This window comes from Pteropus medius, unplaced genomic scaffold (assembly GCF_902729225.1).
Source record: "Pteropus medius unplaced genomic scaffold, Ma_sr-lr_union100, whole genome shotgun sequence".
NCBI lineage: Eukaryota > Metazoa > Chordata > Mammalia > Chiroptera > Pteropodidae > Pteropus > Pteropus medius.
In genome coordinates, this window is record NW_024355109.1 from 515,217 (window position 1) to 540,293 (window position 25,077).

Here is a 25,077-nt window from a genome sequence, read left to right on the forward strand (position 1 = left end):
CAAGGTTAATCTCGCCCCTCAGTGTGCGTGGGCACACACCCTCACCAGATACACCCAGATGATGAGTTACTCACACTTGGGAGCTGTAGGCTAGAACAAGCCCACTGACCATTTGCATCCCAATTGCAAAATTAAACTATTAATTTTATCACCTTCTTTACCAAATCTTCTAACAAGTAGCAAGTCAGCCTGAAATCACCCCTCTCCCCCCCCATTAGAGGTGCTAATGAGCAGGAAAATGAGAGTCTAAGGCCCAGAATAATCTAAGACTGGAATTATCAGTTTTAAACCATAAGAGTTGACTTATTAAAACTTTACTCATTTGCACCACAGAAGAGGCCAGTTCCTATATTAGAGTTGCATGACCCAAAATCCAAGATAAAATAACCCAAATCAATTTCCTCCTCCATAAAACAGTCACGTATTCTAAAGCGTGTCATGATCACACCAACAAATTCTGCCTTTTTTTTTTCTTGGTATTAATAATCCCAAAATCTTACTACTATTTCTCTCTTTTGTTCTCCTATGTGAACATATATTCCAAGTGCCTAGAAGGGGCATAGCACCCAGTAAGTGCTCAATAAATGTTTACTAAATGAAGTGCATGATTGAATAGTTCAGATACCTCGGTATTCCCACCTATTTACTCTGTTTCTAGTCCTGGACCCTGAAAACTACATTGCACAGTCATCAGAGGGACTCTTCTAAAACACAAACATCCCTGTGTCACTCAACTTCTTGACCTCTCCTCACAGACTTTCCCACACCTCCAGCCAGCTGAAGTCCAAACTCCGTCACAGAGCAACTGTGTTACCTCTCAACATACTCTTTCACGAGACTATGTGGTAACAACAGTGAAATTCCCCATGCCTAAATGGTGCCCTGTCCTCCCTTCTGTCAACCAGGTGCCAGATGACGGTGTTCTCCTGAAAGGCTACACATAACCTTTATCACTGCACTTAGCTTGTTGTGTTAACTATTTTGGTGTCCAACTGTTTCCCCTGCCCCCAGACAATGAACCCTTTATGGGAAGATTATCTTAGTAATAACTGTATCCCCAGCATCTGGCAAAGTACTCAACACATGGTAGGTATCTGTAAATATTTACTGAATGTCTGGATGGATGAATGGACAAAATGAAAAAATATTATACCAATCCAAAAATATCACAGGCAGCAGTGCTTTTGAAGATGACAAAGGGAAAATAAATATGAATAAAGTACATAACAAAATACTTTCCATTAGTAGCAATGATTATAGAATTTATACTCATCATGTAAGACAGTACTGCTATGGCTTTCATTTAGTTTCTCAGGGCAATGAGGTACAGACAACCTTAAGAAAGGGGATGAAGTGGAAGCTACACATTCTTGGATTCTCTACTCCAGAGTTAACAGTCTGAAAGCAAATCTAAAAAACAGAAATGACTTTCAGTCAGCGTTAAGAAAAAACAAACCAGTGTCCATGCAATGTCATTACCCAACGGTGCTCAACGGGCCCTACCACTTAGGGTCCACATTCCATACTTACTTGGACTCCAGAGCTTCCTCCTTCATGAACTGCCTCCCTCCCTCAACCCAACAACTCCGCCCAATCTGCAAAGGCCCAAATGGCTCAGTTCCAAGAACAACACTCTGGAAAGGTGGCTGGATATAGGCCAATTTCTATACTTTTGAATTTCAGCACTGTGAGAATACTACCCTCTGCAATATGGTGGGACTGGTCTATAATTCTGTAAATTCAAAAAAAAGGAATTTAGGTGACTAAGTAAAAACTATAAAGGACAGGAAAACACATAGCTTCTTGAATCATCAAGACTAAGAGTTTTGGCAACTATACATTGTTAAAACAAATATTTTTACCATTTGTAAATTCTTCAAGTAGGCTTTCTCTAACAATACACAAATAAAGAGAAACAAAAATACAGAAATCCCATTACATATGCAATAGAGAGAGAAAAGATGAGTGGACCCCCAAAAAAGTCTCTTCTGCAGTGCAGGTTTCTTGCACCATGGATCACGTATCCAGTGGTCTAAGGCCTGAGCCCACATTTGGCAGCAGTGAGTGCACAGTCGACACATTTGGCAGCAGTGAGTGCACAGTCAAGACTGTGGCTTCCTAAAGGAAAGTTTGTGCCTACATTACTTGTGGATTTCCAATGACCTACACAGTGCCTGGTACAAAGAAAACAATAAATTATGGAGAGGCTTGTTTTGAACCTTAGATACTGTATTTAAAAAAATACATATGGGTAAAGATATTCAAAGTTTATTTACAAACTCATTATTAAAAATGAAGTTTACTTCAAACAACAGGAGAAAAAAAAGTTTTCAATTTTTTAGTCTTTGGTGGAGTTGATTCGCTGGAAATTTTGTGATTTATCTCATTTCAATTTTCCATTTACCTTCCCAATCTAACAAAATCTTTCCTTCAGGGCGGGTGTTAGCAGACTGCCTCAGAGAGAAAAATTCTGGCTATTTCTATAAATAAAGTTTTATTGCAAAATAGCCACATCCATTCATTTACATATTGTCCATAGCTGTTTTCACACTAGGAAGGCAGAACTGAGTGTCCGTAACAGAGACTGGCCCGCTAAGCCTCAAATACTTGCTATCTGGCCCTTTACAGGAAAAGCATGCCGGCGCTTGCTTTAGGACACACTGAATATCCAATAAAATGTGTGGGATTTTTTTGTTTTTTGTTTTTTTTTTAAATAATTTGGAAGATTTGCAGAGCTAAAGTTATTTACAAGTGTCGGGGCCCAGGGCAGGCCACCCTGATGGCATATTTTAATTACTATGATTTAAAGTTACTTAAGAAACTGCCGGTGCAAGGACACTCCCTCTGTCCCCCTGAAAGCAGGAGATAAATCTCTCACGCGAAAGGCGCCCTCCCTGTACCTGAAGGCCAAGGAGAAAGACATCCTTACCATCAGAGTTAGGGAATTCAGGGCTGAAAAGTGTGTATAAACAAATCCTGTTACTTTTTTTACTAATTTACTACCAAAGCCCAAACTTTTCTTAAGAGTCCCCACTAATGAGCACCGATACCTAAGTCGAATCCTCACAAATTTAAACATTTTTTTAAATTAAAAAGATATAAAAGCTGCCTGCTTTTTGGTCATTCTCTGAGCATCAATTTTATGATCTCCTATGTACATGAAATAAAATTGTTTTTTCTCCTGTTAATTTGTCTTATGACAAATCTATTATTAGTCCAGCCATAAGAACTCAAAAAGGGGAAGGGGGAAATTTCCCCCTCCTGACACAGGTAATCAAATATGCTATTTGCTTCTGGTTATTATGGTTACTTTACATCCTTACAAGTAAAATCTACTAAAGACATGCCAAAAAAAAAACAAAAAAACAAAAAAACAAAAAACAGAAGACTAATGATAAGGAAAATCTTTCTTGCCACCTAATGCATGCCATGATATACTTAAAGCCTTTAAGAGCACTTAAGGAGCAGAATAAATTCCATAGAGGTTAAGGAAAGAAAAAGTGCATAAAGATGTTAAAAAGAAATTGAAGGCTATACAGAACTGAACCGGCATAAGACATCTTGATCACTCCACATGTATTGAGTAAACGTGATATTTAACAAAATAAGGTCTGTAATGTGAAAGTAAAAGAAAATAAATGGCAGAAAGGGAAAGTGAACCTTGTGGCTCACTATGATAGGCTAAGAGGCTATGACAGAAAAGTGCCCTTTTGGAAACGGTGATCTCAGCCCTACACAAAGGAAACTCAATGAAGACACTATGAAGAGAGCAGAGACTTTTATCCCAACCTACACTCATCACACCAAAAGGTCCATTCCTTCCAATTTTCAGAACTTGGAAAGAAGCAAAACACTGGACCCATCTCACACCTCACAGCCACCTACTCATCCTCAGCACAAACAGCTCTCCTGACAGCTGAGACGTCTCTCCTTCCTCTGAAAGAATCTAGTTTATTCCTGCCAAGTACACCCTCATCCCTCCAGATTCCACCTACCCTTCACAGTCCACTTGAAACCCCAACCAGTGCCTCTGTGCCACTCAGAGGGACCAATTCACAAAGACCCTAATGTGAATGATGCTCCCTGGGTTGTGCAAAATGGCAACTCCAATCCCAGCCTCTCCATATAGTCTTTCCCATCCACACCACAGCAGGCTGACATCTCTCTCTCTTTCCTGAATCTATACATGTGCCTGTGGCCCCCACTTGAGTGTAAGCTTCTAGAAGGCAGAACAAACATTATATATTTCTTCAATACATAAGTCAACGATACAGTCAGACCCATGCTAAATGCTTTGTATGCATTATCTTATTTAATTCTCAAAATAATCCTATGGGAATCAAACAAACACACCATTATCACCATTATGGGTAGCCATTATCACCATTTTCCAGTTTTATAGATGAGGTAGCTGAGACTTTGCTGGAGGTTACACAACTAGAAAGTGGCTGAGCCAGGACTCCGACTGGGGTCAGTCTGATTCAAGGTATACACGACATCTCACCCAGAAGATACTCAATAAAACCTGCAATGAATGAAAACACACACAAAACTCTGGTTCTACCTTCAGCTGGCCCTTTAGTGGTTCTCAGAATGGCTCCTAGCTTATGATGGCTCACAGGCAGGGAGAGCCATGAGACCAACAGATCTCAGAAGACTATCATCCCATATAAAGTGACTATATGACTCCCTAAGAGTTATGCAAAATACAAAATATCCCTGTTTCTTACTCCTAGGAGCATATCATGCAAACAGTTTGCAATTATTTTCCATATTTAACAGCCAGACCATTCATTCATGTCTTCATATCTGATAACTGAACTCATCATCAGACCACACACCCTCAAAAATAAACATGATTATGGAAAAGTTGGTCTGTTCTACTCTAACATATGCGTAATGACACTACTCTTACAGAACCCTGGAGCTACAGTCAAAAAGAACACTCTCCTCTCCTTTACCTCTCCCTCCTGCCCCCAGAGAAAAGAAAGTCTCAAGTGAAACAAAAGGGCCCAGGTCCCCAGTCTGAAATGAAAATTCCATACATAGAAAAGCATTAAGAAGGCCCCCTACTGAGCTAATTTCAGATATTTAGTTCTATGCATAATTATATGCATACATACTTCACCACTGTTTTTTAATGAGGTTGGCTAAGATAGAAACAACCGGTTTTTTTTCACTTTTCTTAGGTTAAGGCGCTTGTTTTAATGCCCATTGTCATAGTTTGCTGCGGAGCACTGGAGAGAACATCTGAGAAGCTTTAAAAAGGTGACAAGGAGGAACAGCTCCCTGTAGATGGTACTCTCAGGGAGTAAGGCCAGGAACTGAAGACACCGTTGGGAAAAAGACAACCCAAGGTAAGCAGCACCGTTCGTAAATGGGGACCTTGACTGCAACCTCCTATCTTCAAGTAACATTTTGAGGTTTAAAAACAAGAGAGTAAATGGCAGGGGGACACAGCTGCTTCATCTGAAAGCATCTTTCAGTTTTCTTAAACAAGTTTCCAAGTCAAGGAGAAGAGTCAAGAGCAAGCTCCAGAGGTGGGGTTCGTAGCCAAGAAAGATTCTCTTGGTGAAAGAAGCTACTGTGAACCTCAGGCCCGGCCCTGCCAGGGCGGGAAGTCAGCAGCTTATTCGGGAATTCGCCACCTTGAAAGCTCAGCAAGTGAGGAAGCAGTGAGAGGAGGCAGATGGGGGGTGGGGGTGGGGGTGGAGCAGAAGCCACCCCCAGACAGCTGTGATGTCATAAAAATGCAGCAACCATACAGTGTGGAAACAGGAGCCTTGAGTATCTGATTAACTGAGAAGCGCTGTGGTAATTTCTGAACTAACATGGAAAAAAAATCAAAATCCATTATTACATTCAACCGTTATAGACTGCTAGAACAATCAATGCGTTCGTTGGAAATAAAACTAAGCCTTGTTCTAATGGTGTCTATGGCGAGGGGCCATGCTCTGGGTAAAACTGGGTTATAATGAGTTTCTCGTCTGGGACTTCCCGAGAACAGAGTCCAAGACAGATCCACCCGATACTTAAACCCAGCCTTTAACCAAGGCCCTGTAACCAGACTTAGTTATTTGAGCCTAAGTAGGGACTCTCAAAAATTCAGATAAACTTGGTTACTTGAACTCCTCCATTATAGCAAAAATAGAAAGAACCTGTAATCTAATCATGTAACGGTTTTTAAACCAGCCAAAATAACTGGCAAGTAGGACCATATGAAATTTTCCCTGCTAACATGGCAAAAACAAAACCCCGCTAACGGAATGGCTTCATTATCATTTTAGTCGTCTGCCATGACAAAGTAACCGCTTGAGCTAAAGCCGACCCGCTTTGTCATCATTTTAATTCCTCACTGTAAATCAATAACTGTACCATTCTATACAACATATTTTGCCCAATTCAAAATTCTGGTCAAAAAACGTGTCTGGGACAAGGAACAATGATATATGTTTGTTTAGTAAGGTTGTAGACATGCAAAAATCTCATTAATTCCACATCCAAATATTTCAACCATTTCTAAAGGGTAGGCAGAGGACTCGAGAGTAAAGACCACAGAATTTAAACATTTTAGTAGAAAGATTAGGAGTCTAAAATCAAACAGCTCTTATGTTCTTGGTTATATACCGTATCGTTTGGCATCTGGTGTTCTGTGAGATTCTCAGGTTCTATCTGGTTTGTCTCTAAAATGACTGCACATCTTTGGTTCCCTTTGCAAACACCGATCATATGCAGCTGGTGCTTACTAGGAGGTGCTAGCTATCTGCTAGATTAGTTCTAAGAGTGATGTGCTCGGCTAACATAACCTAAATGGCTTCATAATTCTGTCTCAACCAACTCTGCAGCAGCCTACTTTTTCTAGGGCAGGGTGATGAAAATTATTTCAAGAAATGGAAAAAGTGTGATTTAAGTAACTCAATTGAGGTTATTTCTCTTGGGAAAAGGACAGCTGACTGACTATTCTCAGAAATTCAATAAGTGGTGTCTGACCCCTATGAGTTATTTACATTTAGCAATACCTTTACTAGTGAAGAGGAGGTGTTCTGGTCAACTCCAGTGAGCTTCAGCATCTCCGCTTTCAAAATACAAAGGACTGAACTCCAAATCCCCCTCATAGTTGCACTCAGAATATTTTCAATGTTCAGCTGACATAGAAAAGTCTGAATCCAGTACACAAAGGTGGTTTAGGGATGTCTCTAGAGAATGAAGCAAAGTGTGTGTTGTTTAGAAGCCAAGTGTTCACACGCGGGAGCCTTTGTCGCAAAACATAAATTACCTGCTGCATAAAAGCCTCCCTTATCTCGTTTCTCTCCAAGCTTTATCCTCCAGGCATTCTTACACAGGACCAAGGGCCCACACAGCCACACTTCACATAGCTGGAGTTCTGCAGGCACTGGAGGGAGGTGGGTGTTACCCCCCCCACCCCCCAGGAGGTCTTTTCCAGCCATAGCAGCTGCAGCCACACTCCAAACCCCTCCCCAAACCACTAAAACAGTCCCAGGGAGACCAGCCTTCCACCTCCCTCTACTCAATTTTGTCAAAGGCAACAGTGGTTTGTTTTTTTTCCAATCAGAGTATATATTACCTAAAGTACCCCTAGAGCAATGTATAGTTCTTTTTCCATTCCTAGCACAAAATAAAATAGCCCAGAAAAGAAAAATTGAAACCAGAAGTTTACTTCCATCATGATTCTCCTTCCACCAAGAAAGCAAATGTCACACACACCAGACCTCACCACCCCCCCGAATCAAAACAGTGGCACCAGCTTTCCAAATGGAGGAGAGAAACAATTTTCACAATGGCAGCCAACATGTGAAAATACTTTTATTGAAAAATTGAAGTGTCACTCAGCAAATACATGCTAGAATGCTAATAGGAGTAATTTCACAGGTGGTTATGCAAACACTGAACTCATGCTTCCATTTGGCAGAAGTATAAACATTTCTAGGATAGTATGCAAGATTTAGTTACCCAGATTCGCTGGTTAATTTCCTTTACATCTGAAGAAGCTCCCCCAAAGTCAGTCATTTTCCCTCGGACAAGTCACAGCTAGGAACATGTTCCCCATAGGCCAGAAAAGACAGCATTCGTACTAAACTGACACAACATTTTTAAATGAGAACCTTACCAGTAATTGACCCGTGCAGACATGATCATTCTGTCCTACAACTTAATTCAAACAAAATTTTACTCTTGAAAACATTCACTTATTCAAATTATATCCAATGAGATCTAACATATTCCAGGCACTATTCTAAGATGATGAGGATACAGTGGTGAACAAAATAGGCAAATATCTCTGCCTTCAGGAGGCTTACATTCCAGCAGGGAAAAACCATCCACAGACCCATAAATAAGAGTATGTTAGATACCCATCAACGTGTGATGGAGAAAAAGAATGCAAGGAAGGAGAATGGGTAGGGGCGGGGTGTTGTAATTTTAAATATCAGAGAAGACGAGAGGGAAACAAAAATATTGTGATTGTACAGAGACCTGAAGAAAGTGAGGGAATAAGCCAAGCCAGGTGGAAATCTTGGGAGTTTTCCAGACAAGGAACAGCTAGTTCGAAAACCCTGAAAGAAGAGAATGTCTGGGGAATTCAATGATCAACAAAAATGCCCATTTTGCTAATTGTTTCATATTCTTGTTAAAAAGTGTATCCAACACAGAGATTTCAAAAGGCTTCATTGTTTTCTAGTATTTGGAGTCCTCTCTTAAATATATAGCATCTGACGATACTGTGATTCACGTATGTGTTTTGCTTTCTCACCATCCTACGTGCAGTGATAGTGTCTAGTTCGCAGTGAATTAAGTTCCAAGGGCTCAGGGAGCATGTTTAGCACCACAGCAACCAAAGCTAGCAGCCCAAGCACAGCCTTTGATATGCTGCAAGTCAAAGATGCCTATATACCGACTCGCCAAATGGTGTGCAAGGATCACGACCTTTATCCCCTGCACTGTAACCGTCCTCAGCAGTTGGGCTGTTCAGGTGTCAAGGTGGTGAGAGGTAGGCAGAGAAAACTCCAAAAATGGTAATAAGCCCAAAATAGAGCTGGAGAGAAAAAAATGTACTCAATCTCTGTCCTTCCAAAATAGTAATGTGATTCAATCTTTTCTTAAAAGTTACAATTAAAAAAGAAAAAGAAAAAGCATAAGAAACCTTATTTTGAATACATATTTCCTGAAATTCTTGTTTTGAGAAAAGAAGAACTGTATACATAAAAGAACAGAATGTGAGTTCCCAGATCCCGGAGGAAGGTCAGATCTGAGTCAAAGGAGCCAAGGCTGAGAGTATCTGGGCTCCCTGCCTGGTCCACGAGCTGTGCGGCCTTGGGTGTGCCTTCACTTTTCAGAGGCTTCACCTCATCTATGGAAGATAATTCAGAGTCCCTACTGTGTAAGATTTTTGTAAAGATTGGAAACAGTAGGTTTAAAGTGGCCAGCGTGTAAAAAGGCCAATCTCAAAAGGTTACTGCTGTGATTCCATTTATAAAGCATGCTTAAAATGACAATTACAGAGATGGAGAAAGATCAATGGTTGTCAGGGTTGGGGAGAGAAGAAGGAAGAGTTGGCTATGATTACAGAAGGGATATAGAAGGGATCCTAGTAATGGGACTATTCTGTATCCTGACTGCGGATTCTCATATGTGAGAAAACTGCCCAGAAGTAAACACACATAAGCATTCGTCAGACATGTAAATCCTATGAAATCAAAATAAGGCTGACGATTCTATCAGTGCTAATTTCTTGATCGTAATATTGTTATGTAACATGTTATCACAAGGAAATTGGGTAAAAAATATATAGGATCTCTCAATGTTCGTTCTTACAACTGCACGTGAATCTACGATGATCTCAAATGAGTGTTTTTTAAAATCTCATCACCTTAAAAAATGCCTGGAGTGTTATAAATGCTCCATGTGGGGCACATGGGGCAAGTTATCCTCTCACCTGTAGACCAGAACTCAGGTTCCTCTTTCCTACTTTAGACTCCGTACCCGAGTGAGCGCACAGGTGAGGGCTCGTGTAATAAAGGCTATCACCACCACTGCTGTTGTACCCGGCTCTTCACACTTATATCCAGCTGAATTATAAACACTCTTTTGGAAACCAATAGAGAAACTTATTGACAAGAATCCATTGACCACAACGTGTAAAGACTATTTTATCTCTGAGTAATAAACGTATTTGTGCTAATATAAAAGAGTCCTCTAAAGAGTTGAAAAAATACTTTCATGGTGTAGAGCAGCATTTTCCAAAGTGTACTTCAAGGAACACCAGTCCCCCAAGATGCTACAAAATAATTAAAAAATAAGCAAAATAAAAGATCCATAGTCAAATAAATTTGGGAAATGCCACATAGTGTGTCCCCTCTGGCAGCTCTAGTAGAAAAGAAAATTCCCATCCAACTTCATGTAACCCATCTTTCCCCAAATTTATTTGTTCACAAAATCATTTTATTATACCAGAGAAATGCTCTCAAGGTCTATAATTTGAAAGTCTATCTACATCGGTCAGCTATTCACTACCCGAATTTCTTCACCCATTACACTTTAGAAGAGAAATGTATGGTTTTTCAATAGCTAGTGTAGTGGTTTTAACTGCATGCAGTTGGCCTTCAATAAACATTTGCTGAATTAGAGTCAATGTAAGTACAATTAATTGCAGGATGACAACTGAGAGCACAGAAGTGCCTTTTCCTGATTTAAGTCTCTCACTTAGTTGAGAAAAGTGCTTTTTTTCTGGAAGTTTCGCAGAAACTTTCTGGTACAAAGGTTTTACATGATGCCAGTGGTCTCCTGAGGGTCTGCTCCGCTCATGACAAAAACAGCAGTTTACAACATGATGTGATTACAAGGAATAAACTCATGGGAATAAGCTCATGACTAAAGATATCCGTACTCAAAACTATAGGTCCTGAAATTCCTTTAGCAGGATGTAGAGCCTTTCATACTAAAATAAGAAAAAAGCTCTAAATGTAATTCTCCCTGGGAGAGGTAACAAGTTAAATTTAAGTCATTTCATAAAGATGACTTAAGATTAAAGTCATATAAATGAATTCCAAATGTCAATGAATTTGCTGAGGTAAGGCTTGGATGGGGCACAAGGAGGAAGATGAAGACTGTGGATCCTGGGGAGGAACAGAAGGAGAAGAGAGAAAGAGAGAGGCAGAAATGATCAAAAACAAGCTTCATTCCATTCACAGGTCTGTCCAGGCCAAAGACACTGCTTTGCAATCACACATTTCCATTGACAGGAATAAGCCCTGTTCCAATTTACAGAAGCATTAGCTAACTATACAATTAAACCATATATTCAGAATACTTTTAAAAAGAAGAAATTAAACAGAATAATAAGTAAGGGAAAAATTAGGGATTTTCCAAAACACAAAATATTTGAAGAATATACACTTCAAAATTAGCTCTATTACAACCATCTTCTAAGTAAAGATCTGGGAAAAAGAGAATTTCTCATGAATTCCTGAGGTACTGAAAAAATGTCTCAATCACTAGAGGATAACAGAGTGATCTCACTGAGTACTCTACTCCAAAGGCACGCTCGTGCATTTTAGGAACACTTCCAACACGTCTGAAACGAGTTTCAGATAAAACTTCTACTTAACCAGGAGAGCTTTGCTTCCCAAGCATTCCAGTGCTTCCAGGTTGCTGTGCAAAACAGCAATGAGGCAGACATTCCATTCCAATTAATAATCCTAACGTCGCGGGACTACGGCTGCGGGCATACCCATTCCTCAATATGAAACAAAGCTAGGTCTAGTCATAACACTTCACATGAACTAAGATGTCAGTGGACAGGTGTCACTCTGTCCCTCTACTCTGCTTTCTCAGTGGTCCTCCCCTACAGTGTCACAGGGCCAAATCGCTCCTCTTGACTACAATACAATAATTCGAGCAGTTTTTACTTGGCTGTCTCAGACTCCTCTCGCTGACCCAGAAAGTAAAACAAAGAAAAAATAATGCGTTTGGGTGAAAAAAATATTTTCTGGTAATCTAGCTAAATTTGACACAACAACAACAAAAGTGTCCACGGTTTAGCAAAGAGCCCAATGAGATTCCAGAACGCAGGGTTCCTACAGACTAAACAAGCTGGAGATAAGAAAGTCAGCAGAAAAACTCTAAATCCGCCCGCTGAGCAAGTGAAATGCCATAGTAATGGTCTGTGCAAGTTTTCTTAGGAGCTCACATGTCTGTTATATTCTCACCCCTTGCTGTAAGATGTTGTCCTTATTTCAAAGAAAGTGAATCTGTTCCTTCCCCTCTTTTCCCTCCCCCACTCATATACCCAGGAAATAGTGACTTTCCTGAATTCCTTTTAACACTGATGGAAGGAGGGAAAACTTGAGTACTTTTATTCCTAACCAACGCTCTATTAATAGGCTTTTAAATGCGGCACAATTTTTAAAATAACTAAGTGGGAAGATGGTGAACAATGACCGTATTGTAGGCTCCCGCCCCCGCCCCACAGAGGCTGAATGACGGCTTATCTGGAGGCCCCACTTGGACACCGACACCTGCAACACGAAGGCCCTGCCTAACTGCAGTAAAAGGTCCCGCTTTACTCCTGTAACATGCCCAAGTTCACTTAGGTCAATCATGCCACGTGCTAAAATAAGTAAACTTTTTTCACTTCAAAAAAAGTGCTTTCACTTTTTTAAAAGGATAAACCATTCAGCCAGACTTGGCCAAACCCTCAATTCACACAGTGGGAAACGCAAGAACAACTGGTCCAAATACCCCTAAGAGAAGAGCCAGACTCAAAGGCTTCAAAAATGAGGACAAAGCCTCTGGATGGTCCTCCCACCCCCACTGCGCACAGCAGGGTGCTCACAGGAAGTGATTCCTGTTTCAGTTCTTGCTGCATCAGTGAAGGGAAGGCACTCCCAGTATCAGGGGAGAAAAATGGGCATGCCACTGGAGCTGAAGCCTGCTGTGTCATCAGAGTGCCTCCTCGCCAATTCCACACCCCACACACCCGAAACGCTAGACTTAGCCAAGAGGCTGTGTGCCTGCCCCAAGTCTCCCTCTGCCAAGTATCTTCCTGTTTGTCTTTGAGCACCCGGCCAGCTCAATGGCCGATGCTTCTGCCTTCCTTGGGCCAGTCACAAATCTGCCAGGAGCTCCTCATCGCCAGGCAGAAAGAGCCTCAGTGAGCTCAGAGAAGCCACCAGCCTGCCTGTCACGTGGTTCTCAAACACCAGCTCACTGACAGCACATTAAAGGCTTCCAGTAGCCGGACTTAATGGTGTCAGCATAAATCCGGGAGTCCAAGCCCTTCCAGCTTCCCCTCTGGCCAGCATGGAGGAGTCTGAGCCCCAGCAGCATTCATAGCCTTCTGCCCAGCAACAGAGAACCAATAGAGAGCCTTACCTTTACAGCACACAAGAAGCCTGCGAGCACAGCACCCCCACACCCATCCTGGCAGAAAAGGACAAACCACGATCCCAACAACAGATGCACAGACAGCACAGAATAAATCACACGTAGCATCATTATGCATTCACGTTTAGACTCCAAAACTGGGAGTTATAATCAGTATTTTTGGCCACAGTGACCGTATCATAAAACCGCCATCCTAAGAGATTTCTATAGCATGATGCCTGATAGGAATCACATGTGACTAACTCATGATTGCTGTTCCCATCTTGGACCTTCCTTGCGCCATTTTATTTCTTAAATTGCTTATATACTAAGTTCCACCATTTTGCAGTGTGTTTCTTGGCATTATGTCTCAGACATGCATGGCACACGCTGCCACTGACTGCTAGGGGACCAGCCTTGAACAGTTATGGATTCTCAGATAAGCAACTAGTAACTTACACTTGCTTCATGCATACATCGCTTTCTTGTAATGAGAACATAACTCTGTCTGCCCCAACTTTAAATAATCCATGATATGCTTTATAAATATTATAATGTTTAAGTATGATAGGCAAGATGTTCTTATTAACATTCTAATTTTTACTCTTATTTATCTATAGCATGTGCTCTAACCTCCAGAAAAAAGAAACCCCTACATATTTTTTACACATCACATTAAAATAATAACATCTCTCCTACTTTCACATTCCTACTTTGTTTCTACTGTCCATCTCACATGACCAGAAATGAAAGTATAAGAATTACAATGCTTCACCCAGAAATGAAATCCATCTTTTATTCCATGGAAGAAAATTAACAGCCAATATAATACTGTTTGAAGGAAACAGCCAAGATGCAACATACATAGGATTGGTACACATATAGGATTGACTAAGTGTTTTTTTAACCAATATTAATTTTTATTACAAACAAGTTTTTTTTAACTTGCATAAGGTACCTCTCTGAGACCCCTTATATGGATAAACCCAATGAGCAAAACAAGTTGGTCCAAATTTGGGGACTAAAACCTTACAAACAGCTCAGTTTAACTAAAAAGTTTCATCCTGCCCTGGCATAAATCTGCAAGTATATGACTACGAAGTCCGAGACAAACACAGCTAGAAATCGGAAGCATTCGTAACATTCCACCAAAAACAGTGGACCTGTCATGCTACATTAGTCCATCCTTAGTGGGTAAAGTGAAATATTTGCACCTTAACTTCATTTACCACCTACTTAAGGAAGTAGTCCCAGCTTATTTCCTTAAGCGCACAATTACAGGCTGTTCCCCCTGAGCTGGGAAACGTACTCCTACTCAGGATGGATGGTGAGCAATAGCTTCTCAAGGCTTATTAAACACTAAACAATTAGAATACCAACACCATGAACATCTATGTGCTTTTAGGCTGCGTTGAGTTTTTGTGGCACATACTTGGAAACCTGAAATATCAAGTGCTTTCACAACTGTGAAAAAGAAACAGAACCTGACAAGACCCGCCCTAACTAGGAAATCCCAATTATCCAATTTAAGAGTTTATTCTAGAGAAGAGTACTCCCGGGGAAATAACTGACGCTCCTCAACCCTTACAGGCAGCTACAAAAATAATACGACCGCATCTCAGAACACAGGCTCCATCCCACCAGACAGATAATTCCACTAAAATTGCAATTCTAAAGTAAGGACAAACCCACCTGCACAGGTAAGAGTTGGAAGTAAGGAAAAGGCTGAGGTTAAATGGTCCCTGGAGAGGATTCCACTTTCCCTCCGTTTCCTGAAGCCTGCACAAATAGCATCTTTCAAAGAGCAAGTCAGCGGGACAGACCACAGACTGCCAGGGGTCTGCCTGGTAAACACAAATTAATGACTAATTCATGAATTCAAGAAACCACATAAGAGTCTAGCAGCAAAAAGCCCAATTAACTCAAAATCAAACGCCCAACATCTGTGATCCTGTCCCAGCAAGGTAAGGGCCTGGATGCCGGGGGTGGGGGCAGTAAGAAATAAGGGAGCTGCCACAGGAGCTAGTCGAGAGAGAGAAGTGCCAGAGAAAACAGCCCTGTCCATCTTTCCATGCGGCAACCTGTGCTAAGCTCAGAGAATATTCAGCTGAGTTATTTGGTGAGGTCTGTAGCCTATTGAGTGAGAATTTTTGCTGCCCTCAAAAAACATTTCTTCTCTTTAAACCAAACTCTAGCTTTTCAAACCCCACGCTGACTTCCAGCTAGGGAGCTTTTAAAGGCGGTACGAAACAGGGGCTAACTCACTAAATGGCTGGTCCAGCAGTCATAGAGAGAAGACAGTCTGGCCAGAGGAGCTTCTGTCCTATACGATAAGCCTCAGCAGGAGCATTTGGTAGGATGGGGACAAGCAGCAGGGCAAAGGTAAACAAGTGTGCAATAAAGACCTGCATCAGCAGACAGGGTGACAAGGTTCTGGAGATCCAGGGCACAATGATGTGAATGCACTCAACACTACTGAATTGCACACTTAAAAATGGTTCAAATGGTAAATTTTTTTTACCATAAATTTTTTAAAAATTTTAAAAGATACCTAGCAGGAACAGCATCCCACACTGCATAGAAAGCAAAGGAGAAAAAGACAAGTCCAGATGATAGCAGGCATTTACTCGGAAAGGTTTTGAGGCACTTATTTGTGGACAGACAGAAAACACTGGTTACCTGGAGGAAGGTGGTATTCCTGGCATCGTGTCCCAAACATGCGGGACATAACAGGGACATTCGAGGCACTGAAAGTTTCTTCCTCCGCTCATTCGCATCGTCATAATGTGAGAAGCACCTAGAATCTCTGCACTGATTCTGAAGTCCCACATAGGAAACCAAAGGCTGATGGGCCCCAGAGGTGACATCCTCTGACAGCTCTGCCTTTGGACTCTGGCTCTGAGGACTGGTCCAAGAAGAGAGTGTTATGTTCTAATCTACATGCCTCGGGAACATCTGGAAGAGGGGGTCTGTCAGCAGACCTGCTGACTAGATGGATCAGGATGACTTTCCACAGACATGTGAGTGTGGGAGAGACTGCCCAGGAAAATCCCTGCCAAGCTTAAAACTATGTCCGTGAATAGAAGCTCCAGGGGTGAGATTTCAGTCAAAGTAAGAGAGAATTTTTGAATGACTTAAGATCTGCAAAATTAGCCTCTCTCCCTAAGTGAATTATGTCACCGGGAATGTTGGAGTAGAAGCTCTTGAGTAGGTGAGACACTGGAACCTTCCCAGCTCAGGTTTCTGTAGTATATTAATTAGGAATGTGTTTGGCTACAAATATGAGAAAACCCAAACACTTTTTATCTTTTCACTCCGCCATCCTTCGTGTGCTTTTATCTTCACATGTGTTTCCTCCAGGCTCAAGGCCACTGAAGGCAGAAGAAACTGAACACAGGCAGGGACAGCTCCTGTCTCAGAAAACACAGAGCCCTGGCAGACTTCCACTTACATTTTGTTGGCCAGAATGAATCACATGGCTGTCTCTAAACCAGGCTTTCTCGGCCTCAGCCCGATAAGACATTTCGGGCCTGATAATTCTTTGTTGTTCAGGACTGGCCTGTGCATGACAGGATATCTACCAGCAGCCCTGGCCTCTACCCACAGATGCCACTAGCATCCCCAGACATTGCCAAACTTCCCCAGGAAGGCAGAACCATCCCTGGTTGAAAACTACCCTTAGACTAATCACCACTCTGTAGGCTAAGAAGAAGAGGGTGGTAATGGGGCTGCCAGCCCACCCACAGTGCCTGCCCCAAATGCTCTACATATATTTCTTAAATGTTTTCTCATGAGCACACTCGCTACTGTGCTAAGTATGTTGGAACATTTAAGAGACACATATGAAGTGCCCACATCTTGGAAGTACTGACAATAATGTTGAAAAATCAAGATCGATGCCCATGAAACAATCAGGAAAAAAATGCAATGTAAAGGGCTTAAACCACAGAGAGAGGCTAGACATCGTCTGGTTGCTTCAGACTGGGAAGAATAAAAGTACATAAAACTATAACCTAAAATCCTAAATAAAAATGTCACTTCCAAGGTGGAACTTGCATTTGAAGAATTCTTAGCCAAGTGGCGGAAGAGAAGAAAAACTACATAAGCAGAGGTCACATAGTGAGCAAGGTTAAAAGCTCAGGAGCTGCTCTGCGACAGACCGGGGTTCTGATAGCCACAAGCCTGAGACTGGGCAAGTCATTTGGCCTACCGACACCTCATTTTTATTACCTGTAAAATGAGGATAATGACAGCATCTGTCTCCTAGGGTTGTTGAGAGGATCAACTAAGAGGAAATAACTATAAGAGAGTATCCGGCAAATAGTAAGCAATCAGTTTTGGGTTTCTATTATTACTGTGATTATTATATAGTTATAACATATTATTTAATATAATAATATAATTCAGGAGGATAGCTCACCTGTTAAGAATCAGAAAATTCCGTTGCAAAGTGGCTGTCACATCCTAAGCAGGACAACAAGAACTTATAGTTGGTGGGTAAAGTCAGGCTCCTGAGGGCCATGAAATACTGGCCACATCCAAGCAGGACAGCAGGACCAACGAGAAAACACACCTACCAAGACATGGTGGCAGGATGGATGGTTGGAATACGCAGGTGATTTCCAGTGAATACCATGGCCAGTAGCCATGGTCAGGGTATTAATAAGACTTTCCATGTTATAAAGAAGTTTTAGCCTGTAAAGCATGTCTATATATACTATCTGAGCAATTTTCATGTAACAAGCCTGTCCGTCAATAATAGAGAGCTACTCTAGCAAGAAGGAGTTCTACTAGTCATTTGAAAGTCATTGCCAAGCAAAGTCAATCTGTGGAAAGAAGTGGGAGATACAAGACTTGCCTTCTGGTTGAGCACAGAGACATGATGTGAGCCAGAGACCACCCATGGGGCCTTCTGAGTCCCAAACTCCAAGTTTCTGGGTCCCCACTCCTTTATGATAAAGGACACACAACAACTGCCACTTCTTCCTGGTGCCCTGCCCTCCCACTTAGGGCTTCCCTAATAGTTAACTAGTGCGGCTGCTCCCAGGGTTTACACACTAATCTTCCACTAAGTTTAATAAGCTCCACAAGGCACAAAATAATAGTTGAAAGATGTGGAAAACTTAGCCTTGCCTTAAAGAAAGAAAAAAAAAAATCACAAAGTATTCCTGTGTGTGCCTGAAACCTACAAAGGGAGTGGGCAAGATGAGGCACAGGTGGGTATCTCCTACCACGTGGTTCTGGTCACTATGCCCTCCTTATCCTCATCATCATCCTCACCTGTCCAGTTCCTGTTATCTGGGGTCATTTACGGGGCAATGCACTGATCACTTTATACTGTACCCACAGCACACGCTCCCAGCTTCTTTAAAAATTCAAGGTGTCCAATACTTTCTAAAACAGAGTATCTGTCATCTACTCCACTGCTGGGTTTCAATAAATATTGAGCATCAACACAGAAAAGACTGATCTACTTAAAATACAAACCTGTGCCTTGAAAGTAGTGAATGGGAAAAAGTCCATTTATAAATGTTTGCTGGTAGATCTAATATGACGTCACATAAGCAAGAAGTTGCCTTTTCCTGATTTTTTGGGGCAGCCTTCCTCCTAGCACACCAAAGTAGTACGTGAAATTTTTTCATACTACCAAGAATGATAATTAAACAGAAGTAAAAAATTATTTACTGTACTAATACCGCATCCTCGTTATTACACTGGGCATTTTACACGCGCTATTACACAAACCTTCACACAACAGGGTAACTCACCATTGTCCTTATTTTATAGTACAGAGCTCTGAGAGGTTAAATAATTGACCCAAGATCAAGTAAAAGAGATTGAATTCCACCCAGCATCTTCCTGACCACCAGTCCCATGCTCTGACCACTGTACACACAGGCCCACATCATCAATACAGCTAAATAAGTCAGACAGCAACTTTGCATCCATCTAAATGCACCAAAAACACTACAGTGAGCAGTTAGGTACAAACTTTACTAAAGCCAAGAACTATGAAAACAACTTCCCATTCAGTCTGTCCACATTTGTTCTTTGTACTTTACCAAGGCTCAGAGAACAGGCTGCTCACCCTCGCTCTCCATCAAACACAGCAGAATCTAGAGCTGCTCTGTCCAACCAAAACACAACAGGGGCCACGTATAAAGTTTAAATTTTCTTGTAGCCACATTTTGAAAAAGTAAAAAAAGAAAGATGAAATTAACGATTTATTTTCTTTCACTTAATTTTTCCAGAATGTCATTGAAACATGTCATCAATATAAAAGTTATGGAGACATTTTGCATTCTTTCTTTCGCAATAAGCCTCTGACATCAGTGTGCACCTGACACAGCACTTCTCACTTCAGACTAGCACACTTCAAGTGCTCAGCAGCCACCTACAACCTACAGCTGCCATACCGGGCACGTGGATCAACCCTTAGATTTCCAAACGTGCAACGCCCCTTTAGTAACTGGCCCCACGTTTCCATAACGGTCTGAAAAGGGAGTGCTCTGGTCTTATTTTTTTCCTTCACACTCCTGAGCCGAGATTACATGGACACAGAGGAGCAGTATCTGAAATCTCACCACCGTCACTTCCATTCAATCCTTTAAGTGTGTGCTCTGAGTTGTGTTCTAGCAATAATGCTCCTGAAAGGAGCAGTGCTCTAAGCATACAATATCCAGCATTAAGCCTTAGGCACCACAGACAAAATGAGATGGCTAACTGATGTCACAAGTCCCTGTCCCAAATTCACTTTTCCTCAACAATTTGGAGGAGTTATGAAGTAACTCCTTATCAAGAAAAACTATGGTCAAGAAACACAAAAAGGAAACCACTGGGGCTTCCCTGATTTCCAACCTAATTCCCTAAGGCCAACGCTACAAACTCAAATGCCCACAGGACCCGGAGCAGGCCCACAATGAGCCTGCGCCCATCTGAGGGACAGCCCTGACTCCAGACCTGAGACCAGGCTATGTGGGAAGGTGGCCCCAGTGTTACCAGGTCACCTGATTTCTGGAGAGAAGCTGCAAATCTGGATTTCCAGGTTCATCACCTGATTTTTAACTGTTAGCAACTCACGTAATATATTAGATAACCATGTACAACGAAATAGGAAGTGATGGCAAACTGGATGCCATCTTGGGGAACAAGTAGGCAAACTCTGGTATTTGTGGGACACAATAAAGACACACAAAGACTAAGCATGGAATGACCTGGAGAAGAATTTATACTCAGCCCTCTGCCTCCCGTTATCCTCGCTGCCCTCCAGAGGAGTCAAGCTCCCTTTGAGACTAAGAGGAGCACAGATAGCACAGACTTGCTGCAACCGTCCTGGGCATCTTCATCCGTACAATAATTTAGGCCAGGGCAGCATCAGGAGGGGCACAACCCGAAGTGAACCAGAATACTCTTCCTCGCAGAGAAGGGATAGCCGCCCCTCAAGGCCACATGAACATCTTAGTCAGTGACCCGACCAGAGCAGCAAGAGCCACCAATTTCTTAAAAAGAAGCCAAAAAATATAGCTTTTCCTGGAAAATATCCTAATTGTTCAATGTTGGCAACTAATTCACATCGTATTTCCAACACCACATGAGCCAGAGTCAGCCCATAGGGCCACCTCTCCATAGCCCCTGGATCAGGACACCTCCAAAGTTGCACCGAGACCCAGCACTCTGGACACCTCCAACCTGGACATTCCCCTGACTTCACTGAGCATGAACTTAGCCCGCTTCTTCCGCCCACGTAAGCTTGGAGAGAGGCTCCACTGGCTGAAGGAGATGAGGAGAAAGGAGATTAAATGAGACATGGTATCCTGGACTGGATCCTGGAACTAAAAGGACAGTAGTGGAAAAACTAGTAGAGATCCAAATAAAGGCTATTGTTTAACAGTATTGTTAATGTTAATGTTAATTTCTTGGCTTTGATATACTTACTAGTTAAGTAAGCTGTTAATATTAGGGGAAGCTGGGTAAAAGACACACAGGAACTCTGAGAACTCTTTGCCACTCTTCCATGAATCTAAAATAATTTGCAAATAAAAATTTTCAAAAACTCATAGGACTGTACCCCTCCCCACAAAAAAAATGTTAATCTTATAGTATGCTCATTTCTAAAATGAAATGTTTTTAAAAAAATTGCTAGTAAGCAGAGACATGAATTACCTTGAATCTTCACTCTGGTAGACTAAGAAAAACCGGAAGGTACCAGAATGGATGTTTGCCCTTGGCTTTATAGTGTATGTGCAAAAACCAGTGGGGCACGGAATTAGTGGACTTTCAGTAAAATATCAAATGGCTGCATTTAGGTAATTATGATTAATGTGAACTGAATTGAGAAAGTTGCCAAACACTCAAGAGCTTTGTGGCCTTAGAATAAAATGAGCTTACAACCGGAGGACTGGAGACATCATTACCCAAACAAGAGGCAGAACCGTAATAATAAATACAAAAGCTCTGGCGTGGAATAATGCAAACTGCACAACAAGCAAGATATCAGTACCTCTTGGAAATGCGATTATTAACATAAGTGATATATCATCTATTCCAATCGCCCAGCATTTGAAATAGCAGATTAGGGTGAAAAGTCCTCACATCATCACATTGCCAACCAGTTCCTTTAAATCTTTTGTGTTTATAATAAGGGGATATACATATAAATAAACTGACATCTTTCCAAACCTATGTAGAGAGAGCTGTACCGTGAACAGATGCACTTAAATGAAACAGCATAAAAAGCTATAGGAATTCTTTTCTATATGCATCCGTATAGCATTCCTATTATTATGGTCTTAAATCAATTTGACATACACAGTAAATATACTTAACAGAAAACATGAAACAAAATAATTATCTTTATTAGTGCTTCACAGCAAACAGATTTACAATTTCTTTAAGCCAAAAGCATGCCCAGAGCAAGACAGTCATTCTTCCACTGAACGAATATTATGTGGCTCTACCATGATGTAACCTGGGGATAAAGAGTGAACAAGCAGAATTAAGACCCCATCTTGTGGAGCTTAGACTCTTGTAAGAGAGAGAAGAGACAAGGGATGAGCAAAACAAAATATATTCTCTGTTGGATTGTGCTAAATGCTAAGGAACAATAAAGTAGAGAAAGAGGACTGAAAGTGTTGGAGGAGTGTTGAAAGTTAAGATGGGTGGTCAGGGAAGCCCTTGCTGAAAAAGTGACTTTTGAGAAAAGACCCGAAGGAAGTGAGGGAGCCAGCTACATGAATATGCAGCGGGAAGTAAAAGCAAGTTCCAGGCAGCGGGAATGGCAAATGGAGAAGCTCTGAGGTCGAAGGAGACCTAGATGGTTTCAAGGTTGATGCAGTAGGGAAAGCGATGAAAAAGGTAGGAGGGGAAGTCAGAGGGTAATTGAGGATCACATAACATCTTATAGGTCACAGTCATGACGATGGCTTTTATTCTGAATGAGAAGAGAAGAGGAGAGGCCAGTTAATAACAGATTGATGGAGATAAGGTGGGAAGCAGAGGCCGCTTAAGAGGACACTCCATTTATCCAGGTGGACGATTACGGTGGCTTAGACTAGGGTGACAGCATGACAGGTGAGATAAGAAATGGATTCTGAATATATTTTGAAGGTAGAGCCTAAAGGATTTGCTGAAGGGAGTGAGAAAGATAATTCAGGTATGACACCAAATGTTTTAACCTAAGTAAATGGAAGAATGGAATGCTATTGAGTTGGAAAGACTGGAGGAGGGGCGATACACTGGAGATAAGTGGATGATAAGAATGTCTCTTTGGACATGTTATATTCTCTGCTTGCTTTTTTGTTTTTATTTTTGTTGTTTTAAATTCAAGCACTTGATTTTCATTCCAATATTCCTGAATATACAGGATATAGTCAAGATCCATTCAGAAAAAGAACTAATGACTCTTGGTTTTAGTCACTGACTTGCCATTTTCAAAGCCCATCCCCACACGTTATATCCCTCTTTGCCTCTTCCCCCGAAACCATAAATGCTTCTCAGCAATGTTAACTGTCACAAGATTTAAGCAATTATCAAGGTAATTTTGCCCCAAAACTGTCTTTTTTCCTTCCCTTTGCCTCTAGAAGCTCCTTGATGCCCACACATCCTTGTGAGATCCCCCGGAAAGAAGTAACCTCCTAGAAGGGATCCCCTAGAAATGGTCACCCAGTAAAACAGACACTTCACAATCTTGAGGAGTCCCTTGGGCTGGTTATGTCTGCAATGCCTATTAGCCACACCCAAGTAGAGATGACCAGCAGGTGTCTAGGTAAAGGAGTCTGGAGCTCGCAGAGAGATCCAGGTCCTAGATAAGAATTTATGTCTTCATAAAGTGTTGTAGATAGAGAAGAGATACAGTGCCCTGAGGTACTCTGTTTAGAGTTTGGAGAGATGAGGAACCAGCAGAGGAGAAAGACAAGCCCGAGAGGAAAAAGGAAAAACAGAAGGGGTGTGTCCAGGCAATACAGTGGAGAATGTATCCCAGAAGAATAATCAGCTGTATTGAATGCTGCTAGTAGGTGGAGGAGGAGGAGCCAGGACCTGCCCAAGGCTACACCAATGAAATGTCCCTGGTGGCCTGATAAGGCCAGTGCCAGTAGCTTATGAGTGAGGGGCAAGAACCCTGTTGTAATGGGCTCAGAATGGAACGGGAGGGGCGATGTGAGACATAATGAATACGGACAACTCATTTACAATGTCCTGTTGTGGGAAGAAGAAATTGGCTAGTAGCTGAAGGGGAAATCAGAGCCAAGAGAAAATATTTTTATTTAATGGGAAAAATAATAACTTGTATGCCTGTGGGAATTCAGTGAAAAAAACTGATGTTACAGGAAAGAGAGGGGAAATTTAATAGAGCAATGTCCTTGAAAAGGTCTACAGAGATGTAGATAGAATGTCACACACAAGGAGCCAGGAGCTCAGGCACAGACACGGGCAGGTGGTAGGTGTGGTGGTGAGAGCACATGGAAGTTCTCATCTGATCATTTCTGATTAGTGAAAAAGGAAGTGGCTGAGAGTAAGAGACATGGATGTGTGAAAAGCAAGTATAAAGCATGCAATAGTACCCTAAGAGAGTGGGGAAGGAATGGACAGTGAAGACATGGTACGCCTGCCAGGCAGCACCAAGCGCCCACTGGGTTTGTGCTCGTCAACTGAGTGAGACAACCAATATGGCGGTGCGGCTTCCTCCGGGCACATTCAGCTGCACGAGGCCAAGTGCAGAGGAAGTGGACAGAGATGGACGTCACCAGAATTATAGTCAGTCAAGTGAGAATGGCAAAGTGTGAGAGGGATCAGGGTGATGAAGCTGTGTGCCATGCTAGCAAACATGGTGGTTGATCATGGAATTCAAGCCGGGAAAGGAGAGAGTTAAGGACATGGGATGATGGTGGAACCATGAAGAGGTGACAGATTCCATGAACTGAAGGTCCCAGTGGTCCCAGGTTTGTGGAGGTTGGAGGTACCACACAAGGCAAGCCAAAAGGAGAGGACGTGGTGGTCAGAGTGGGTGTCCAACATGAGCTCTGGTGGCATGGAGGTTACTGGTGATGACAGGGTCAAGGGCATGACTATGGGATGGAGTGGGTGAGGAGGGCAGGAGACAGTTCATAGGAGGACAGGTCAAGGAACTAAGAGTTGAAGATGTGGGAAATATCACCAGCATGAAGATTGAAATCGTGGGAAACTAGTGTCGGAGAGATG

At 41.9% G+C, this 25,077-nt stretch overlaps 2 protein-coding genes across 13 annotated transcripts in view; one reads left to right on the plus strand and one right to left on the minus strand.

Moving 5' to 3' along the window:
* The window catches only part of CARMIL1 (capping protein regulator and myosin 1 linker 1), a 261,243-nt gene that overhangs the window by 187,081 nt on the left and 49,085 nt on the right, over window positions 1-25,077 (minus strand). The window lies entirely within an intron of this gene.
* Window positions 1-25,077, plus strand: part of LOC120598328 (cytidine monophosphate-N-acetylneuraminic acid hydroxylase) — a 234,473-nt gene that overhangs the window by 11,016 nt on the left and 198,380 nt on the right. For 3 of the 4 annotated variants that reach the window (XM_039857095.1, XM_039857098.1, XM_039857096.1), the window contains exon 2: window positions 5,190-5,357. The gene's annotated coding sequence lies outside the window, so the exon portion shown is untranslated. The remainder of the gene's footprint in view (window positions 1-5,189; window positions 5,358-25,077) is intronic. The other variant, XM_039857097.1, reaches the window with a different exon arrangement.